Here is a 22144-nt window from a genome sequence, read left to right on the forward strand (position 1 = left end):
TTGTTAGATGCTGTTGATTTGAAGTGAGTACCACCAATGGACACAACAGACTCATCTTTTGTAGAGTTTAATCACAGTAATTAAAATTATTCCAGATGGGGCTGGAGAAGTGGCTCAGAGATTAAGAACATTGCCCTATCTTCCAAAGGTCCTGAGTTCAATTCCCAGCAACCACATGGTGGCTCATAAACATCTAGTGAGATCTGGTGCCCTCTTCTGGTGCATAGGCACACATGCAGGCAAGATGCTGTATAAGTAACTAAGTAAATAAATAAATAAATAAATTGAAAAAATACTTTGTTAAAAAAAAATTATTCCAGATGCCCTAAAACCAATTAAATAACCAAGTTGCAAGCTATTGACTTCTTGATTATGTTGCCACCTGCTTGATTATGTTGCCACAAGTGACATCTTCAGTGCTGTTTCTATTTTCTGTAAATGCTTTCAGATCATACTGATGTTAGAATTCTAGCACTTACATTGTTTAGTTTTGAATATGTTGCCTGATTTTCATGCCATTTTGTTTTTGAGGCTGGCTGGTTAAACTCAGTTGTTCTGTCTTAAACAACTCTCCAAGCTGCCTGATTCAAACTGGCTTCTGTCAGCTTCTGACTGAATTGCTCTGCTTGGCCTCAAACTAATTCTAGCAATCAGTTCTAATTTTCTGGCTCCTTCTCATTTTCTGTCTTGTTCTGTTTTTAACCTGTCTGTCTGTCTGTTTAGCTTGTTCTCCCTTTAACCTGTCTCTGTAAAACTCTCCCTGTAATACTGCCTCTGAGTTCCACAAACTGAACTGCCATGAACTCAATCCAATGCACTGCCTCTAAACTCCCTGACTCAACCGAACTAACCAAAGAGAACCAACCGGAACTCAGAGGTGTGCATGCTTCTGTGTCCTGAGTGCTGGGATTAAAGGCTTATACCACCACACCTAGATCTAAACTTCTGTTTACCTGAAACGTGTACCATACCTGACTGGCCTTGAACTCAGAGACCTGCTTGCCTCTGTCCTAGAAGTAAAGGCATGTCTGCATTCTAGCTGGATCACACAGACCTGGAAAGTCTTTGGATGTGATCTCCTGCCAGAGAATTAAAATTCTTCTACAAACATCCTTTCCCCAAACATGCAAATATCCTTCTGCCTGTGTCTGTGTGCTGAATTATAGGTATGCACCACCAGAGCTCAAGGCTCTGACCTGAGTGAGGGTGCCTCATAGAAGACAGTTGGAAAATGTCTGTGAGTGTGGGAAGTTTGACATTGTAGTTCCTGTTTTAGGCATAGGAGCAGGATGGACACAATTTATGTAGACATCTTTCTGTGATTTAGAATAGCTGAGTGTGAGAAGTAGGGTTTTTTTTTTTTTTTTTTTTTTTTTTGTCAGACTGCAGGAGACAGCTTCATTTTACTGGTATTTCCTCTTTATGAACTAAGTCATCTTCTTCCCCTGTGTACCAGCAAGTAGAATGTGCTGGTTGACCTAGTGGAATGGAATTTGTTAACAATGTACTGGCAGACTTGTTCTATCCAGAGACTTCAAACTTTGTACGACAGGAGCATTCCAAGCTTTGTTCTTTATCTATGTATTTAGCAGGAAGCTGTCTAGCCTGCTTCTTGTAATGAGTTAGGGCTTGAGGTCATGTTTCTGGGGATATATACTTTGAATGCATTTGTAGGTAATGGTGATATGGGTTAGAAAGCACAAAGGGATGGTCATGTAATATTTGGTCTAAATGCAGGGAGAGGTCATGTCTATCCTTGATGCCTACATTACATCCAGGACTGCATTCCCTGGGCACCAGATATTGTTAGGGAATAGAAACCTTGAGCCCTAAGAATTAGGGTCTTTAAGGTGGGGATAATGTTCAAGTTGGCTTGAGAAGATTCAGATTTGAGCTGAATTGAGAGCAGAGGATTTGGATATGTTGGTGTGGAAGTTCCTTCTTAGATGAGGAAGCTTTCCTTTTTATCTTGAGGAGAGTGGAAGACCCTCTTGAGGGAGAGCATATAAGTATAGCTTGGAGACTGGTAGGGATGAGAGATTCTTTCCAGAGCTGAAGGTAAGGGCATCCAGTGGGAAGACTCAAGGTGATCTGAACTCTCATGTGATCTCCGTCTATTATTTCATGAACTGAGGGAATAATTTTTTCCTCTGAGGAGAAACAAGCTGAGAGAGTAGCATCAGACAGTTGGAAAATGGGCTGTAGAGGCTGTTGGTTGAGGATGGATCTGTCCAGCTATACCGTTTGCTACCTTACTTCATATACATAGTCTTCTGTGCCAGCTTCAGGAATTTGAAATTGAATTGATTTCTCGCTCTGTCTTTTTTTTTTTTTTCCTTTTATCTTTTTTGGACACAGGATATTTTACTGGGTAGCACTGGCTGTCCTGGAAATTGCTCTGAAAACTAGACTGGCTTTGAACTCAGAGATCCATTTGCCTCTGTTTCCTGAGTGCAGGGACTAAAGGTGTGGCCTGATTTCTCTCTCTCTCTCTCAATCTTGTGTGCCATGCTATGCACAGTTGGTACTCTCCTTCTCCAGGTAGGTCCCAAGCTTGATCTTAGGCTGTTCAGCTTGGCAGCAGGCTCTCTTACCTGTTTAGCTATCTTACCAGCTCTCGATTTTTTTTGTTGTTGTTGTTTGGTTTTTGGATAATGGTAAATTTTAGTCATACTTGAATTTCAGTTTGGCTGGATCCTCTCATACTTGTAAAGCTAACTCCTCTGTGCAGAAAATCCTGTAAGTACTAACTGAAACTCTGAAGTGTTTTTATGCCTTTTTTTGGTTTTATTTTTGGTCCGTTATGGTATTATTTTACATTTCAAAGGGAAAAGATTTGTTGCCTTCTTGTGGTGTGTGTGTGTGTGTGTGTGTGTGTGTGTATGGGTATGTATTTATGTGTGTGAAAGAGAGAGGGAGAGACAGACAGACAGATATGCAGACATTTCTTCTTGGGATTTTCAAAGACATGTCTTTGTAGAGCATCTTTTCAAATAAGGAAATCTATCCTGTCCTCTTTAGTGATCAGGTTCCCTGGCTTGTGGGCAGCAATGATGAAATTGTCAGTCAGTTAGTTGTAGAGAATTTTTATTTTTAAACCAGTTAATTTCTCCTTTTGGAAGGAAACCATATTTTCTTCACTAAAGTCACCACCAACGTGGGAATTCCTTGACAGGGGTAATATTCTGTTACATCATCTTCTTATTTCTACTTATTAAGTATAACTATTATGTTTTGGTGTTTCTTGTATTTGAGAACAATGCACTAATTAAACTAGCTGTAATAAAAGTATCAGCTCTTAATCCTTTGCCTTATTTTCTCTTATTTGAGCTTTGTGAGGCAGTTTATCAGCATCACAATTTAGAAATTTTTCTAAAGATAAATTTGAAGCTGTGATTGGCTTTTTTGAGTGAGGACTAAGAGCTGTCACTTTCTGTTTGTGCCTACCAGTTGGTTGTTTTCAGAAAACACTGGGGAATCTTCAGTGCTGACCTTGTTGATGTTTGTCAGGCACTGGAGAAATAGCCCAGGTCCTTAATGTACTTGACACTTAGTTCTCCACATTGATTTCTGCTACTATGGATCAAACCCCGGGACCTGGGTATTCAAGGCAAGTAAGTGCTCTACCATTGAGTTAAACCTTTAGCCTACGGTTCTGTGATATTATAGTAACTGATTTCTCAGTAGGATAATATGTCTTTGAAATTATACTGGCGACTCTGATTAACCAGAGAGTCCATACATAGAGTTCATGATGTCTTTGCCATCACAATGAATATGTTTATGTGATTTAATATTTTATAACTTATTAACTAAAACATTTATTTGCTGAGCACAGTGGAAGCAATTTAGTTTGGTAAACTTGTTATGTGTGTGTACTTGTTATCATGAATTAACTAATAACATTTAGGAGTAGTAAGAGCATGCCTGCCTTTTGTGAAATGGATTACTGTAATACTGGCAGACAGTAGTAAGAGTTACCTTTAGTTAATGAGGATAACTTTATTGGGAAAATTATCTTTGTAATAATTCCTGGAGGAAAGTAAGTTAAGTAGTGCTCTTGGGGAAAGTTTAGCATGTAGCAAGCACACTTTTCCTGAAGTTTTTGAGACAAAGATTCCCTGTGTCAGCTTTTTGTCACTGAAACAGTATACATGCAACAATCCAATGATAAAGAGGAAAGATTTATTTTGCCTCCTGACTTTGCTTCAAGTCTGTGGAGGCAGATCATAGTGTGAGTGTCTTAGTTAGGGTTACTACCGCTGTGTTGAAACACTATGACCAAAGCAACTTGGGGGAGGAAAGGGTTTATTTTTGGCTTATGCGTCCACATCACTGTTTATTACTGAAGGAAACCAGCAAAGAAAGTCAGACAGGAACCTGGAGTCAGGAGCTGAAGCACAGAGTGTTGATCACTGGCTTGCTCCACATGGCTTGCATAGCCTTCTTTCTTACAGAACCCAGGACTACCAGCCCAGGATGGCACCACACACAATGGGCTGGGTCCTTCCACATCATTCACTAATTAAGTAAATTGCCTACAGGCTTGCTTATAGCAGGGTCTTATGGAGGTATTTTCTCAATTAAGGCCCCCTCCTCTTGATTACTCTAGCTTGTGTCAAGTTGACATAAAATTAGCTAGTACAGTGAGCACAAGGTGGAGTATAAAAACAAGAGAGGAAGGAGAAGACTAGTATCCTCTGATCCTTTTTAGAGACACATTCCAATGACCCAATACCTTCCACTGAGCTCCTCATTGTAGTTCAGTCACCTAATAGTGTCTGCTGAGGACCAAGCCTTTTAGTACATGGGCCTGTGGGTGATATTAGAGATTGGTTATTGGTGTCACAGAGGCTTGCTGAAGAATAATGATATTTATTGGTAATAAGCAGGAAGCTTTGCAGTGCCAAATGTTTGTGCTTTGGGTGTTAGGAGCATATTAACGGGAATGGGTAGGCAGATGACTATGAGAGGAACAGAGGTGACTTGAAGAGATACACAGAATTTTATGGGTAAGTGAAAGTTTTATTGTTGCTTTAAAATAATACATTGCCACAATGTATTGCCACAACCTTTATGATTACATAAAGGTATTTGAAAATTAATAATATGGTTGATGCCAGTCCAAGCCTGAGCAGACAGTTATTGGATACAGAGCCTTGTATGGCCAGTGTTATATAAGGTTGTGGTTCTGACAGTGTCCTGTAATAGATAGCTCTTGTTACCAGGCATATGGGCCTGAGGTCCTGTCCTTAAAAAAAACTTAACAGCTTTATTAATTTTTTTTTTTTTTTTTGGTTGGGACTGGACACAAGCAACTTCATTTTGAATCTTTCCATTTTTATACTGGCTCAGTGTTGATTTCTTATATCAGTATGTGAATTCCATGAGGAAAGGCCCATGTCTGTATTGTTCATCACTGAAATCATAACATCTTGTAGATGCTCAGGAAACATTTGATGAATGAAAGAAAGGATGCTTACAGTCTTTACATCTCTTGTTGCCAATGTTTCTCCATGTCATAGAGTTTGTTCACTGCTCCCTTTTGGTCAGGGTTTAATTGTAGATATTATTGCCTCTGAGTGTATTGATGGACAAGCATCACGTTAGTTCTTTTAGAATAATGGTGCATATTTTAAATACTTCTGTTCTGGTGCTTTATTCTTAAATTTGTGTTATCTTAAAGCTTGCTTTATTGGCACAATTTTAGTAATTTGGAATGAATAGTCTATGGTAAATAAAATTGTTGCCTTATGTTCATGGATTACGCTGGAAGCATGGAAATGAGCCTTTAGTAGATGACTGTGCTGGGTACACCATTAAAATTGTATCTGGAATCATGTTTGCTTTTGAAAGAGTCTCATGAGTTATTGATACTGTTACTGACTCACAGTGGAGATACTGTCCAATACATTTTTCAGTTTCATCATGATATAATCTTAGATTGGTATTAGTTCTACTGTACCTAGGGAGGGTTGTATGTTTTTGTGATAAACACTGGAAAGGCCATATAAGGAAGAAAAGGGGGTTAGAGTTTTGTTTTGTGTTTCACAACTGTGCAGACTTTTTGTTTTGTTTTGGGTGATTCACTTAGCATTTGGGTGATGACGTTATTCATTTTCTAACTCAAGACACTTGAGAGCAATGAAAGTGAGTGTCTTTTTTTTTTTTAAGATTTATTTATTATTTATACAACATTCTGCCCACACACCAGATCTTACTATAGATGGTTATGAGCCACCATGTGGTTGCTGGGAATTGAACTCAGGACCTTTGGAAGAACAGTGAGTGTTCGTAACCTCTGAGCCATCACTCCAGCCCGAAAGTGAGTGTCTTAATAATTATGTCAGGACAATGGCATGTACCTCAGCTGTGTTAGAGACACAGGCACGGTCATTAGTTTGATCCTGGAATTATTCTTAACAGTTACAGACTGCTAATCTGCAAAGCTTTGTGTCCAAAGGCCTTCTGAAATCAGGTCTCCACTCTCCTAGGGCAAGGCCATAATTTATTTTGTTTGCAAAGAGAGAAAAATTTCAAGAACTTTGAGTTAGTGTCTAAACTGGCTTATCTTGTCTTTAATTCTTCAGAGAATGGCTATATCCGTACCATTGCCATGCTTTGCCTAGAGACTTGAAAGGGCTCATCCAAGGCCTTTCAAAGTACAGTTATTTGATGGCCTGTAGGATTTCGGATCTCCAAATTGCTGTGTTTTTGTGGTCAGTGGGGGCAGGTGTTCAGATTCAGTAAAAGTGACTCTTTGCTTTAGGGCTGAATCACTTTGTGCATGATCAGCTGGTCATACTCAGGTATTGGGGGGCAGTGTTCTACTTCCATCATTTCATTTAATATAGTAATTACAGCTCTGTAATTAGGTCTAATCACAGTCTCATTGTTGGGGCTTCTGTGAGACAGATATGAACCATTACAAAAACATCAGAGAGTAACCAAACGTTTCTGCTAGCACTGGGCAGCATGACATTTATAGACTTTACTAGGCTTTTCCCTTGCAGCTTTGCAGCATGGGCTTTGTTGGAAGGGGCCTAATGTTGTATTTCCTGGGATGACTCAGGGTGTCTAACTCAGGGTGCTTCATACTCCCGATGCATCAGTGGCAAATGATTACATGTCAGTGTAAGATGGCTTAAAGCCTCAGGTAGAAATTTTCCTGATAGTTACTGACAATTGTTAGGATCTTTGCAAGATTTAGTTGCTTACTGGGCATTGACAAAGGAATCTGACAAAGACTTGCTCTCATACTAGGTGAATAAACCAGATGGCAGAAATAAAACCCAAAACCCATCCTAAAGTTTAGGGCCTTTAAATAGTAGCAACAGGAATCAATAAATAGGTGATACTGATATTTGACCTGGAGACTGTTTGATTCTGATATGTTTGCATTTTCTATATGCTTTCAGGTTGCATTTGATTTGATAGTGTCAAGTGTGAGAGCACCCTTGAAAACAGAAGAAATAGTTTATATTTACTGCTTTTTTTTTTTTTTTTTTTTTTTTGTTTGTTTCCATCCTCCTACCTAGGGTGAGCATTCATTTCCAATCTCTTTGTTGTCCTAGAGCTGGCTATTCTTCATTCTCTTTGGTTCTGTGTTTAAAAAATTAGAGTTGGTGTGAATGAGTGAGTGTGCCCACAGTGAGTGAGTGTGAGTGTGAGTGAGTGTGAGTGAGTGTGCCTACAGTGAGTGAGTGTGAGTGTGAGTGTGCCTACAGTGAGTGAGTGTGCCTACAGTGAGTGAGTGTGAGTGTGAGTGTGCCTACAGTGAGTGAGTGTGCCTACAGTGAGTGAGTGTGCCTACAGTGAGTGAGTGTGCCTACAGTGAGTGAGCGTGCCTACAGTGAGTGAGCGTGCCTACAGTGAGTGAGCGTGCCTACAGTGAGTGAGTGTGCCTACAGTGAGTGAGTGTGCCTACAGTGAGTGAGTGTGAGTGTGAGTGTGCCTACAGTGAGTGAGTGTGCCTACAGTGAGTGAGTGTGCCTACAGTGAGTGAGTGTGAGTGTGAGTGAGTGTGAGTGAGTGTGCCTACAGTGAGTGAGTGTGAGTGTGAGTGTGCCTACAGTGAGTGAGTGTGCCTACAGTGAGTGAGTGTGCCTACAGTGAGTGAGTGTGAGTGTGAGTGTGCCTACAGTGAGTGAGTGTGAGTGTGAGTGTGCCTACAGTGAGTGAGTGTGAGTGTGAGTGAGTGTGCCTACAGTGAGTGAGTGTGCCTACAGTGAGTGAGTGTGAGTGTGAGTGTGCCTACAGTGAGTGAGTGTGCCTACAGTGAGTGAGCGTGCCTACAGTGAGTGAGCGTGCCTACAGTGAGTGAGCGTGCCTACAGTGAGTGAGCGTGCCTACAGTGAGTGAGCGTGCCTACAGTGAGTGAGCGTGCCTACAGTGAGTGAGCGTGCCTACAGTGAGTGAGCGTGCCTACAGTGAGTGAGTGTGCCTACAGTGAGTGAGTGTGCCTACAGTGAGTGAGTGTGCCTACAGTGAGTGAGTGTGCCTACAGTGAGTGAGTGTGCCTACAGTGAGTGAGTGTGCCTACAGTGAGTGAGTGTGCCTACAGTGAGTGAGTGTGAGTGTGAGTGTGCCTACAGTGAGTGAGTGTGCCTACAGTGAGTGAGTGTGCCTACAGTGAGTGAGTGTGCCTACAGTGAGTGAGTGTGCCTACAGTGAGTGAGTGTGCCTACAGTGAGTGAGTGTGCCTACAGTGAGTGAGTGTGCCTACAGTGAGTGAGTGTGCCTACAGTGAGTGAGTGTGAGTGTGAGTGTGCCTACAGTGAGTGAGTGTGCCTACAGTGAGTGAGTGTGCCTACAGTGAGTGAGTGTGCCTACAGTGAGTGAGTGTGCCTACAGTGAGTGAGTGTGCCTACAGTGAGTGAGTGTGCCTACAGTGAGTGAGTGTGCCTACAGTGAGTGAGTGTGAGTGTGAGTGTGCCTACAGTGAGTGAGTGTGCCTACAGTGAGTGAGTGTGAGTGTGAGTGTGCCTACAGTGAGTGAGTGTGCCTACAGTGAGTGAGTGTGCCTACAGTGAGTGAGTGTGCCTACAGTGAGTGAGTGTGCCTACAGTGAGTGAGTGTGAGTGTGAGTGTGCCTACAGTGAGTGAGTGTGCCTACAGTGAGTGAGTGTGAGTGTGAGTGTGCCTACAGTGAGTGAGTGTGCCTACAGTGAGTGAGTGTGCCTACAGTGAGTGAGTGTGCCTACAGTGTGTGAGTGTGAGTGTGCCTACAGTGAGTGAGTGTGCCTACAGTGAGTGAGTGTGCCTACAGTGAGTGAGTGTGCCTACAGTGAGTGAGTGTGCCTACAGTGAGTGAGTGTGCCTACAGTGAGTGAGTGTGCCTACAGTGAGTGAGTGTGCCTACAGTGAGTGAGTGTGCCTACAGTGAGTGAGTGTGCCTACAGTGAGTGAGTGTGACTACAGTGAGTGAGTGTGAGTGTGAGTGTGATCATCATTTCATCACTGCATGAAGTCAGCATGTGGTGAGCCTGCTCCTTCAGTGATGGGTGAGAGTGGAGCTGTGGTTTTATATTTTGGTGAGGATCCTTCCTAGCCTTTTTTTTTTTTTTTTTTTGCTACTTTGGTATGAGGTTCTTGCCCTCCCCCTACTCCTCTTTTCTCCCCTAGCCATGTTTAAGCCCTGCAACTTTTAGTAGAAAGATATGAGATTTAAAAGATTCCTGGCTTGCAATGGTGGCCCTTGGGAGGCAGAAGCAGGTGAATCTGGGAGTTTTAGGCCAGTCTGGTCTACAGAGCAAGTTCCAGGACAGCCAGGACTACACACACGAACAAAATCCTGTCTCAAAAAACAAAAGAAAACAAAAAGATCCTGGCCTTGCCAGCTCAGTTGGTTGCCATACTGGCTTCTCACCTGTTTTGGAGCAAGGGTGAGTCTCACTCCTTTTATACAGCGAGAAGGGATCATGTGAATTTTTGTGTCCCCAGTGCTTTTCACTTCTGTGGTGCTTTCAAAATGAGTAGCCTCCATAGGCTATATGGAACTGTTTGGAAATAATAGAAAGATTAGGAGGTGTGGCCTTGTTGGAGGAAATGTGTGAGTAGGTGTTTCAAAAACTCACAGTAGGCCCAGTGTTTCTGTTGGTCTGTCTCTCTTTCTGTCTGTCTGTCTCTCCCCTGTCTACCTGTGGTTCAGATGTAGCTCTCAGCTACTGATCCGGCACCATACTTGTGTGCCATAATGCTTCCTGCCATGGTGATGACAGACTCACCCTCTGAAACTGTAAGCAAGCTTCTAGTTAAGTGATTTCTTTTTATAAGAGTTGCCTTGGTTCCTGGTGTCTTCTCCAAGCCACAGCACATCCAGACAACTTCCTTACAAAATATTGTGATTCTTTTCAATTAAATAATGTTTTGACTCATCTCAAAATTTAGCTTATAACAAAATTTCATATGGTATAGTATTTGTATTTAAAATAGCACTGTGTAGAAATCTAGATACTTGAAAAACCTAACAGTGGGCATGGCCTCCTAAATTGCCGTTATGTACTAGTTGCAGTTTGAACTGCAGAAATAGCTTTTGAAACATACAGCAGAACATTTTATGAGTAGAGTACTAGGTATTTCATGAATTCCAAAGCTGAATCGAACAGTTTGAGGCATCTTGGGTCTTCACACTTGGAAATTTGTAAACTGATGGTTGAAAGCAGTGGTTGACCCTGGCTGCACATTACAGTCATTGGACGTTTGTAAAATTACTGTCAGGAAATGCATGTCCCACAATCTTATCAGAGTCACTGGAGCTTGTGCCTTGACATGGATTTTTAAAATAGCTTCATACTTAATCTGCTGTTTAGAAAAAGTTAAAGACAGATGGTCTTAGTACTGTCCAGGATATGCGTCTCTGATGGAATCACAACGATTGCCCATGCCTAGACTAGGGAATCTGGCTGTGCAAACATTGGTCAGTCTTTGAAATTAGAGCCTCTTTTGTACTCTGTACTGTTTCCTCAATGGATGCTAGCTTGTCCTGTTTTTAACGCACAGTAAAGATCTTAGAATAATCTGGGTCTAGGAGCACATGTGTGTAGTCTTCAGTACTTGATAGGCAGGAACAGGAGATTGTTAGTTTCAGGCTTGCCTAAGCCTGTTAACAAGTTCTTGATTAACAGGAGCAACTTGGCCCTTATTTCAAAATAAAAAAAGTGCAAATAGGCGAGGTTGTAGCTAATGGTGCAGCTTAGAATGTATCCTTAGTGTTAAGTGCTTGCATGAGGCCCTGAGCACTGACAGAAAATATTTGCTAGTGAATTATATATATTTTTCAAGTAATGGTAGTTTATGATTTAGGATGGGTGAGTTTTGATTATGTGGAATTTACTGTGGTACAAAAGCAATATACATTCATGTAGAGTTGAATCCATAGCAGTGTGTACTTAGAATTTTGATTTTGAATCTCTGCAGGGCCAGTAATGTGTGGGAAGACCTTGGTTGCTCTGCGTTGGCAGTGAGCATCTTCTCCCAGTCAGCCCTGTTGTTAACAGGAGAGAGAGACATATGTGCTACAGTGTGCTATGTTGCTGAGCTAAAGTACACTGTTGCTTAGGGGGTTTCAGAATTTGTTAATTTAAACTTGTCATGGTCTATTAGTTATTTTTTCAATACTGTGACAAAATACCTGACCCTCCCACCTCCAAGAAAAAAAAAAAGAGGTTAAAGGTTTATATTGGTTTATATTTAGATTGAGAGGTTATGGTTTATTTCTTCAGCGATGTCATGGTAGCCGGAGTACTAGGCAGCTGGTCATGTTGCATGTGCAGTCAGGCAACAGAAGAGATGAATGCTAGTCTTCAGCCTGCCTTCTTCTTTCCTCCTTTTTCCTAGTTCTGGGTCCCAGCCATGAAGTGGTACCTGGATTCCTGGTGGATCTTCCCTCCTCTCAGTTAAGCCTTTCTGGAAACACCCTTCCAGACGGGGTCAGCTGGTGTCTCCCAGGTCATTCCATAGCACATCCAGCTGAGAGTGAAGGTCAGTTATTGTGCATGGCTTTACTGGGATGTAATGAGTCAGGGAGCATAGGCCTGTTTCCAATATCCTACTTCAGTAAATGAGGGAAGTGTTGAGAAAAAAGTATTAGTGAGTTGTTGTCCTGATACAGTTCTGCTTAAGCTATACATTAGTTATCTAAAGCATTTCTTTCTTTAAAGTATAGTCCATCTCCTCTTTATCCAAATCATACCTCACAGAGACATTAGCTGTTGACACTTGCAGTTACCTCACTATCTTGAAATGCAGGACTGAATATCACCCCGGAAGTCCACAGTGAGCCTTGCTAATCCCCAGCTTGTGTGGTCCACAGCCGCTTTGACTTTGCCTGCTCTCTTCAGTCTAAAATTAAGTGAAATTGTCTGTCCTCTCCTTACCTTCAGGGACACTGTAGAGCAATGACTCTCAGTCTGTGGGTTGCAACCCCTTTGGGGCTTGAACAATCATTTCACAGAGGTCACCTATGTCTGTCAGAAAACACAAATATTTACATTACGACTTTTAACAGTATCAAAGTTACAGTTATGAAGTAACAATGAAAATAATTTTATGGTTGGGGTTACCAACCTTCTGAAACAATGGGCACCATGGCACCATAGTAATCTGATACTTTATTCAGAATGTCCATGTTATGGACATTTTACTTAAAGAAACTGAATTTTAATTAATGAAATATGTTCAGACAGAGAGTCTGTGCTCTGGGAATGTTTTGATGTGTACATTTAAAGTACATTCTTTAGCATTATCATTTACAGTTCTTTACCCTTGTTGGGTTCTGTAAATTTACTTTACATCTTTAGCCCAATAAGGTTAAAAATCCCAAACTAAAACCAGCACAAAACTGACTGTCATGACATGCTTTTTGGTTTTTTGTTTGTTTGTTTTGCATTTGATTCCTTATTTGGTAAGAAATGTGACATTCTTGTTTTCATTACTAAACACTTTCTAGCAGAGGTTTTGTTTTCTTCCCCTAAAACAATTCGACAAGAAGGGAAATACCTGGGTAGCTTAGCTCTCTCTCGGAGCCGAGAAAAGGGTGATGTCTTCTGTCATGCTCAGGAGGACTTGCACACACTTAGGACAAAGGCTGGAGCTGTCCGCGTAGCTCTCCTTTCTACAGTCTGATCAGGGCACGGGGCTGCCTCCTGAATGAAGGTGCAAGTGGGATCTTCTAGGTGGCTTGGGCTGAGGATGGTACTGTAGTGAATCAGGGACATGACGACCTGCTGCCAGAAACTTCAGTTAATGAGGCAGAGAGACAGAGACCATAGAACCTCAGAGTTCTTGTAAATGGAGCTGGGAGATCTGGGTGCGTATTTTTATGGTTTAGTTTTTTTCCACATAAATTAAAAACTGTCTCCTATCTACCTAAAAGGTGAAAGAGCATATCAGATATCTAGGTGCTAGAGCGATTGTGAGCTACCTGATATGGGTACTGGGAACTGAACTCTGCTCCTCTGTAAGAGCAGCAAGCTTTTAACCACTGAGTCAAATCTTTAGTTCCCAAAGAACTAATCTTTTAAGCCCTAATTTAAGTTCAAAGACCTAAGAACCAGGAGAGGCAGTGGTGTGAGTTTTTGTCATGTATGGTTTCCCACTCCCACCTTAAACTGGTAGTTTAAGTTCTGTTCCAGAGTCAGGATAGATTGTTATCCCAGCCTGAAAAAGAGGAAGGAGAGAGGAGGAATTTGAGGGGTCAAGAAGGGAGAGGAAGGGAAGAGAGAGAAAAAGAGAAAGAGAGAGAGAGATGAGAATATGATTCCTTTTATTCAGACCCCCAGTTACTTGGATAAGGATCACCACCTTGGGAAGCAGGGCAGGCTTTCCCTAATCTGTTTTTTTTTTTTTAAGTTCACAAATGGATAGCCTACTTTAAGTTAAGCTTTAAAACATCTAAAGAAAAAACTGAAATTTTAATTTATAATTAATCAGAGTTTTAAAACTACATCTAAGGTAAATAAATGTTAAAATTAGTAAAAAATTAATAAAAAGCTTTAAGATTGTATAAAAATGAAAGATGAATTCTCAAAACAAAAAAAATCCTTAAGAATTCTCAGTCTATGCTTTTTCAATGATGATTACATGATAGCAGTTACCACGAACAGACATGACACAATTAGAGCAGGTTTCATACAGCAAATAGAACTCATACAGAAGAATTCAGACTCTTCCTCTCTGAGATGGAAGAAAGGTCTAGTGAGAGGAGAAAGCTTCAAGGTAAAGCTGTTAAGCAGGACTGGGAAGTTTTAGAATGTGGTCTCTTCTCTTTTTGGGCTTTATCCTAAAATAGACTGCAATAATCTGTTGATTTTAATGCTAACATTGTCCACAGGCATCTTTGCAGTCACACTCAGGTACTGAGTAAGCACATATCTGGACATGTAACAGTGTTAAAGGTATCTAAAGCTCCTGGGTTTATAGATGTTGGAGGCATACAGGTCCCTGTACTCACAGAAGCACTAAGAGAACGTCATCCCGGGGTATCTCCTCATGTAGAGGATCAAAATAAAATACTTGCATTTCATTCAGAAAGCTGAGAGAGGATTGTTAATGACCTGGTGATCTGTTTGTTATCTGCAGAGACAGACCTCACCCACCTTTTGCTATAGAGGCAGACCTCATCCTAATTTCCCAGAATGATTATCACAGACTCTTCCCTCCCAGACCTTTACATGTACTTTGTGGCCTGCTGATCTCTGTGCTATCAGTCAGAGACTACACTAGATTCTCGGCCTTTTAGCTATAGAACTCACCCTCAAGGTCACATGTACTTTGAAAGAGTTTACGCCTTCAGCTTTATTGAGCACCTGGAATTGGACTGATAGTTTTCTAGAAACCTTGAACCAAATTGTACTGTGTTTTAAATATGCAGACAATGAACTGCATAGCATTAGACGCCCCAAAGTCTGATCCAGGTTGACCAAGTTGGTCTGCAGTCTGCACTGTGTTTTCTCTTCCAGGGTTTGTGCCCCTGCCTAGATGCCTGCAGAGACCCCCTCACAGGCATGGAGGGATTGCAGAGTTTAAACTTTGTAATCAGCATGGTCTTCTAAAGTCTGAGAGCTTTTCACCTCACCCCTCCCCACCCCCAACCCCCCGCTGTTCCCGTAGCGGCTTTGCTGAGGGGCTTACCAGGTTGCAGCCTACTGGGAAGGATTTTTCACCCAGACCTGTTATTCTTAGCAGGTTGATATTGTTGAAGACTATGGGCTTGTTCAGCTTTGGTGAAAATAATGGCGATGCCCTTAAATAGAAGGTTGCCATGATGAAAATATCTCCATTATCCATGTTAATAGTGGCATTGCAAGACACAGCCCCTTAAAATTCACAGTAATTTAGAAGCTCATTCAAGTTCCTCTTTCTTCTTCTAGGAAGCAGCAGAATTAATAGCTCTTTCTGTACATGCCCACTTAGAAGTTGATACTTCAAGAAATGAGATTACAAAAAGACAGGTGATTTAGAGGAAGGAGGACTGCCTTGGTTTATATATGGGCTGTACTCTAACTTCCTCCTTGAAATAGATTTGAGTGTCAGTTAAATACTTTGCTTGGTGGTTCAAGTTAATGAGATAGCTAAAAAATGTACTAAATTTAGTGTCTAGAATATGCCTAGCCCTGAGTACCATAGTACTAAGTTTCATGTGTCTCGAAACTTGGTTTGTGTCTTGTCTTTTGGAAGGCTTATTTGTTTAACCTTTGCTTAAATATTGCTTCCTCAGATAAGCTTCCTCAGTCATTTTTTTATCTGAAAATATGGTTTCCCACTCCCACCTTTAGTCTCAAATTGCCAACTTTATTTTCTGGTCTCTGTTTGCAGTTAGTACAGTGTCCATCACAAAACGGGTACCCACAAACATTTGTTGAAGGAAGCAGGAAAAAGGCACTTAGGTGTCTTGAGTAGTTCTAGAGGAGTATCTATCAGACAGTCTGTCTGGTGGTGGACAGGTTTCTTACTTATTTCCCTAACATGCCAGCCTTGACCACAAGTGGCTCTGGAGTACTTGCAGCATGACTGTGGAATGGAGGGACATACTTTCTGCTTCATATGGTTTTAATGAACTAGCCACAGATGGCTAGTTATTAATTACTTATTAACATATATCTTCAGGATGAGATTTTATTAATTTCTAACAATAAATATTGCCACGGACCACTATGCCAGCAAACACTGGTGATTTCTGGAGCCAGAAAGCCTGTGTAAATATAGTACATTTGTATAACTCATACAACTATGTGTACATAGTTGTTAGGCTGTATTTTTTACTTGAAATTTGTAGAAAATCTTATACTTTTCATTATAATGTATTACTTTGCTTACTGCATTTTCTTTCTAGTCATTGTTCTTATTATCTTAGTTGTACTATATGATTTGACTGGAGCCTTCCTGGGTTAAGTTTGAGAGATTATGCCTTTCGAAGTATGATTGGGTTTCCTTTGTATTTAGGTATTCTGCATGTTCATTTGTGTGGATTATCATTGTTTAAGGTGTGACTGTAACTATCAGCATGGATTTATCCTAGAGGATAACCAGTTTTCAAGTGAAGAGTAAAATTTAAAAAGAGAATTGTCAGATTGAACTTGACTGACATATTAGCACTTGCCAAGTAAAGGTAAGATTTAATGAGAAATTAGCAGAATAGACTTTAATTAGGTTTGCAGAGGTCAGGTAGGCTTCTTCCGGGTGGTATAACCTAGACTATAATAGGTTTGAAGTATCTGACAGGCTGCTGTTGTATTTATGTTTTCTCATTTAAGTCTTTAGATAAGAGCTAAAAAGAGCTTAAAGTTGTATCTTTTGCTACCTTAAAAAAATAAACATTGTAGCCATGTTTCACTTGGATATTTTTGTTGTAGTGAAGTATATAGCAGGAGAATTTACTGCTTTAGCCATTTTTATGTATACTGTACACTGACCTCCCATGTACTGACATTATGAGGTAGACATCACCACTGTTCTTCTTTAGAAGTTGTTTTTTTTATCACCTGAGAGCAAAATTCTTAATTTTCTATAGAGCAATTCCAGTTTCCATCACTTCCTGCCCTTGGTAATCATTCTACTTCCTTCCTTCAAGCTTGGCCATGAATGTTAAACTATGTCCATAGCCACTGTTCAGGCCGGTGTGTGGCACCGACACCTGTCTTCAGGGAGCATGTCTTTTAAAATGACTGTAGCCCACTAATCGCCTCACACTGGGAATGGGTGACACTTCTTGTTAAGGACATGGAGCCATACAAATCAGTGCTTCTGGCCATCACTAACCTTACACCTCACCCTGAGTCTGAGTATTTCTCTCATTTAAGAAAATAATTCTTGAAACTTACCTAAGTGACAGGTGGCAAGACTGACTTTCTTGAGTATATACTTGGTATTCAAACTTTTTACCAGTTTCTGAAACAATCACACTTTTAAAATGTATTCTGTTTTATCAGTATTAAGATAGGGATGCAGAGCAGGACGTTTGAATCAGTGAATTCAAGATGGATTTGCAGCCATTTAATGAGCAACATGAATTTTTGGAAATTCGAAAGACAGCGTTCTTTTTCCCAGATGCGTTGCTCTGGAGATTGCTGTGGGCACATCCTTGAGTTCAGGAGACGAGGAGACAGAGGCTTTTGGGAGAGGGCCTCAGGGAAAGGCTCCTGAGTCCTTGTGGTGATGAGATGGCAGACTGTTTTAGCAGTGCAGGTGGGGAGGAATCATGGACATGGAATGAATAATACAGCCCCATGGCTGATAACAGGAGAGGTTAGGTTTGCTGCTAGGAAAAAGTTAGGGTTTGTTACATTCAGCTAGAGTACGGGATACAGTTCACGGGAGAAAATGGAGACTTGAGTCTATGTGGGGCACTTGACAGGCCTGACGTCCCTGGGCTTTGGAAGCTGAGTAAACGTTAGTTTTGAAAGGCCAATCAGGATTGGTGCCTGTGGTGACTCTTCCAGGAGGAAGTACTGAGGATCTGATACTGATGTATCAGTTCAGGGCCAAAGTGACTTGGAGATTGTAAAGCTAAAGGCTGTATTAGCTATTCATGTCAGGGGAAGGAGAATTAGGCTGTAATGCCTTGTGAAGTTCTGAAGGTGTAATGTGTGTGTTATAAAGTGAGCCCTCCTCCTGTTTGTCCTTTAGCTCTCACTAATTGTTATGCATTTTCTTATGCATGCACATAAACTCTGTTTGCATTCCTTCCACAAGGTCAGCCAGGCTGCACACATCAATATCCTGCTCATGTTTTGAGTCATTTCCTGGTTGGAACTATTACAGGAGGAGTGCCCTATCTTTACTTAGGTAGTTCCTAGACAGACAAATGCAGAAGTATTTTTTTCCCCTTTCCTTTAGTGAATGTCCTTGTTCCTGCATTTTTTTCCCTTATCTTAATAGGTCTATTTGCAGGTTCAGATTGCTACAGATGGGATTGCTGAATAAAGGATACATGCATTACAAATTAGATGGATCTTCCCAAATTGTTTCCCATTAAATTTTTATCAGCCATTTTTTTCCTTACAGTAGTGGATCTTTTCCAATCCTTGATTATTTAAAATGATCTCATCATTTGAATATTCATTTCTCTCAAGTAAAATGGATATTTTTATAACTTTCAGAGGTATTTGCAATTCTCTTTTGTTTCCCTTTTGTACACAAGTTTTCCTTCTGTCTCTGGTGATTCCTAGTTTTCCATTCAGAAGCTGGACTGTGGGTGCTTGCTGTTGGGGTGCTTTCCCTGGGATTTTGGCTCAAGGGTTGGAATAGCATCAAGGCAACAGTAATCTCTTTGTACTTTAGTATAGCTTTCATCATAAGTGCCTTAGCATTTTCCAGATGCCTTTAGAGAGTCTGGAGGGTGGAACACATGATTGGAAGAATGAATTCCCAATAACAATTATCCCCACATTTTATGTGTGACTGTCATATTTCACATTCCCTACCATGCATTAACAATTAAGAGTTCTGTTTGTCATTATTTTGCTTATTATTTTGCATAGACTTTAACAAGTAGCACTTAGGAATGTTTGCTTTATATCGGATTTCTCATTGAGAAAGCTTTTCCAAGTTCATCGATAGCTTCCTAGAGGTCAGTAGCCTTTTCCTTCTTGCATGTTTGCATCTCCTAGCCTCTTTAGCCATTTATGTCACTGTGCCCCTCCAGTTGTACCCTTGTTTTTCTCAATGGTTCTTTTTCTCCCTCATGGTCTTCTTTCTAATTTCATAGTCAATATCCACATTCACCCCGACTTAACATGCATGCATATAAATAGTATTAAGTAGGTTCTTGATTGTGAGAGAACACACAAGTTTTGTTTTTCTAAATCTAAATCTCAATGTAATACTTTCTAGATCCAGCTATTTTCTTAAAAAAAAAAGATTTAATTTTGCTTTATAGCTGTATAATATTTGATTGTGTATATACATTGCATTTTCATTATTCTTCTTTTGATGTATGTCTAAGCATGTTCCATTTCCTTGCTGTTGTGAATAATGTGTCAGTACACATGGATGTACAGTTGTCTCTATGATAGGATGTAGAGTTCCTTGTGTTGAGCAAAGCTGGGTAGAGTTGAGGAATATGGCAGGTCTACTTTTAAATTTTACATTTCCATAATGGCTGTTCTCATTTACAGGCTCATCAGCCATGAAGAAAGACTCTTCTTTCTTCACACCCTTACTAGCGTTGTTTCTTCTTTTTAGGATAGCCATTCTGATGAGTGTGAGGTGGAATCTCAAGTGTGTGTGTGTGTGTGTGTGTGTGTTTTAAATAGGTGTGCACCATCATGCCAAGCTTCAAAAGGCTTTAATTTGCATTTTTCTGATGGTTAAGGGTGCTGTGCTCTTTTTAAAATACTTATTGGACATTGTGTTGCTTTTCTTAAGAACTGGCAGTTGGTTTTCCTAGTCCTTTTGTTGATGAGTAAATTTTTCTATTTTCGGTGCTTAATTTTTATAGGTTTTTTTTTTTTTTTTTTTTTGTCTGAACCATAACTGAGAAAGATTTTCTCCTGTAGTGTAGTCTGTCTGTCGATAGTTTCTTTTACTAGGCAGAAATTTAATTTCATGTAATTTGGTTGTATAACTAATTGGCAATTTAAAATTTACTGATTTAGGCTGTAGCTTTGTTGTAGAGCACTGGCCTATTATGTTCAAAGACCTATGTTTTAATCCCTACTAAAACACACACACACACACACACACACACACACAGAGTAATGCGTTCTGATAAGAGTTTGAGATTTGAAAACAAGACAGCTGAGGAGAAACTGTGCTTTCTTAGTAGTGTTATTCTGTTTTTCTGTATGAACTACAGAGCTCTAGGATGACGGTGCTATTTAGATGACATGTGATTGGATGATGTTGATATGCCATGGTAATGTGTGATTGGCTGACGCCAGTGAGGTTAGCCTTAGTTGTTAATATCCGCCACACATCCTTACCTTCTTTGGTGCTAATTTGAACAGTTGCAGAAAGAAGACTGTGGTAGTAGTTTAAGGAATACTTACTGGAGCGTCTCACTGGAAGTAGATGATGTATAGTACCGTATATAACAATGTATCTTCTTTCTTCTCACTTAGAAACATTATAACAGTAGGAATAAAAATATATACATGGTGGAGTATGTGTTGACCATTCGGCACAAGACTTCTAAATGTCTTTATTTCTTGTAACTTTTATACATTTACTCTTGCTAACATATAAGAAACATGACCTATGTATTATTAGTGTATGCCATTGTGTGTGAGTGTGTGAACGCTGGAGGACTACATTCAGGAGTTGGCTGCTTCCGTCCATCATAGGACCTGGGGATCAAACTCAGGTTGTCAGGCTTGCAAGGCAAGTGCTTTTACCCATGAGCCTCTTCCCCAGCCCATGGAGGATTGTTTTATCTGTTTAGGAAGCTGCTAGCTAAACCCTTATTATTTTATTTATTATGAAGATTTTAATAGTAAAGTTATTCCTCTAGCTTCTTCTAAACACCATTTGAAAATCCACTGCTGCTTAGAGCCCTTCTCTGAAGGCAAGGTGCCACAGAGTTGGCAGGAGGGGAACAAAGAGTCTAAGAGGCTGGGAATTTCAAATCCCTATACTATTCAACTTCAGAGAGAGAAAGAAAAATAATTTTCTCACGTTTTATTAATTATAGTACAATGACGTTTTAAGCCTTGAAATAGGAATAACTGTTTATTTTCTTTGGTAATATTAATGAGTTAGAGATTTATCTACTTTTGTTGCCTTTAGAATTAAATATTTAATGTATTTGAAAAATAATGATTCTATACAAAACTTCATTGATTTATTACTCTAATATGTGGTAGTTATAAAAGTCTAGGAAGACACATTTCCTTCCTCCAAAGAGTGGATGTTTCAGGGAGAGAGAGAAATGCCCCCACTTCAAGAAAATCTGGAGACACCACGGTGATGTGAAGTCTGAGAGCAGACAGGCAGAGGGGAGCTTCTCTCTAAGGATGTGTGAGTGAACAGGAGTTAGCTAGGAGGCATTGGTAGGCTGCTCTTGACTGAGGGTACTATTGACATGGTACTTGTGTTTCTGGCTGGTTGGTGTTTGGGGAGAGACAGTTGATGGGAAGACATGAGGTTTGTCAGATGTTTAGGAAACAAATTATGAATCTAATATTCTTTACATTTTTCTAGAGAGTTTTAAGTAGGAAAACGGCCTTATAGGACAGAATTTTGACAGCAGCATGCATGGCTGGTCAGGAGTACATGGCTTGATTGGCAGCAGAGATCTGTATTTGTGGAATAATCTGATAATCTAGGTAAGATTCATGGTCAGAGGCAGCAGTGGAGGAAAAAGATGGAAGACTAGTGACACCCACAGTAGAAGCCCCACACATGGATGCATATGTGAGCATCCATGACATATTGAACAACCTTGACATATCATTGACGTTTGACACTCATGATGATTGAAGATAGATTAGAACAAAAAACCCAGAAAGGGTGTGTGGCACGGACTATCACATAGCCAGCATTGAAACTTGAGAGGCCTGATTGAAGACTAGGAGACATTGAAGGAGTTGCAATACTCAGAGATGTGGGAGAAAGGCAGAAGGAGAGAACTTTAAACACCCTGACTAGGCCAGTTTTGAAGAAGGTGCAACTGGTATTGTTGGGATTCTGCAGAGGTCAAGTGAGG

The 22144-nt window shown here is 40.4% G+C and overlaps 1 protein-coding gene across 5 annotated transcripts in view; it reads left to right on the top strand.

Moving 5' to 3' along the window:
* The window catches only part of Fars2 (phenylalanyl-tRNA synthetase 2, mitochondrial), a 416134-nt gene that overhangs the window by 1580 nt on the left and 392410 nt on the right, over positions 1-22144 (top strand). For 2 of the 5 annotated variants that reach the window (XM_060372573.1, XM_060372571.1), the window contains exon 2: positions 11839-11982. The exons of the other annotated variants lie outside the window; for them this stretch is intronic. The gene's annotated coding sequence lies outside the window, so the exon portion shown is untranslated. The remainder of the gene's footprint in view (positions 1-11838; positions 11983-22144) is intronic. 5 annotated transcript variants of the gene reach the window in all.

This window comes from Meriones unguiculatus, chromosome 19 (assembly GCF_030254825.1).
Source record: "Meriones unguiculatus strain TT.TT164.6M chromosome 19, Bangor_MerUng_6.1, whole genome shotgun sequence".
Lineage (NCBI taxonomy): Eukaryota > Metazoa > Chordata > Mammalia > Rodentia > Muridae > Meriones > Meriones unguiculatus.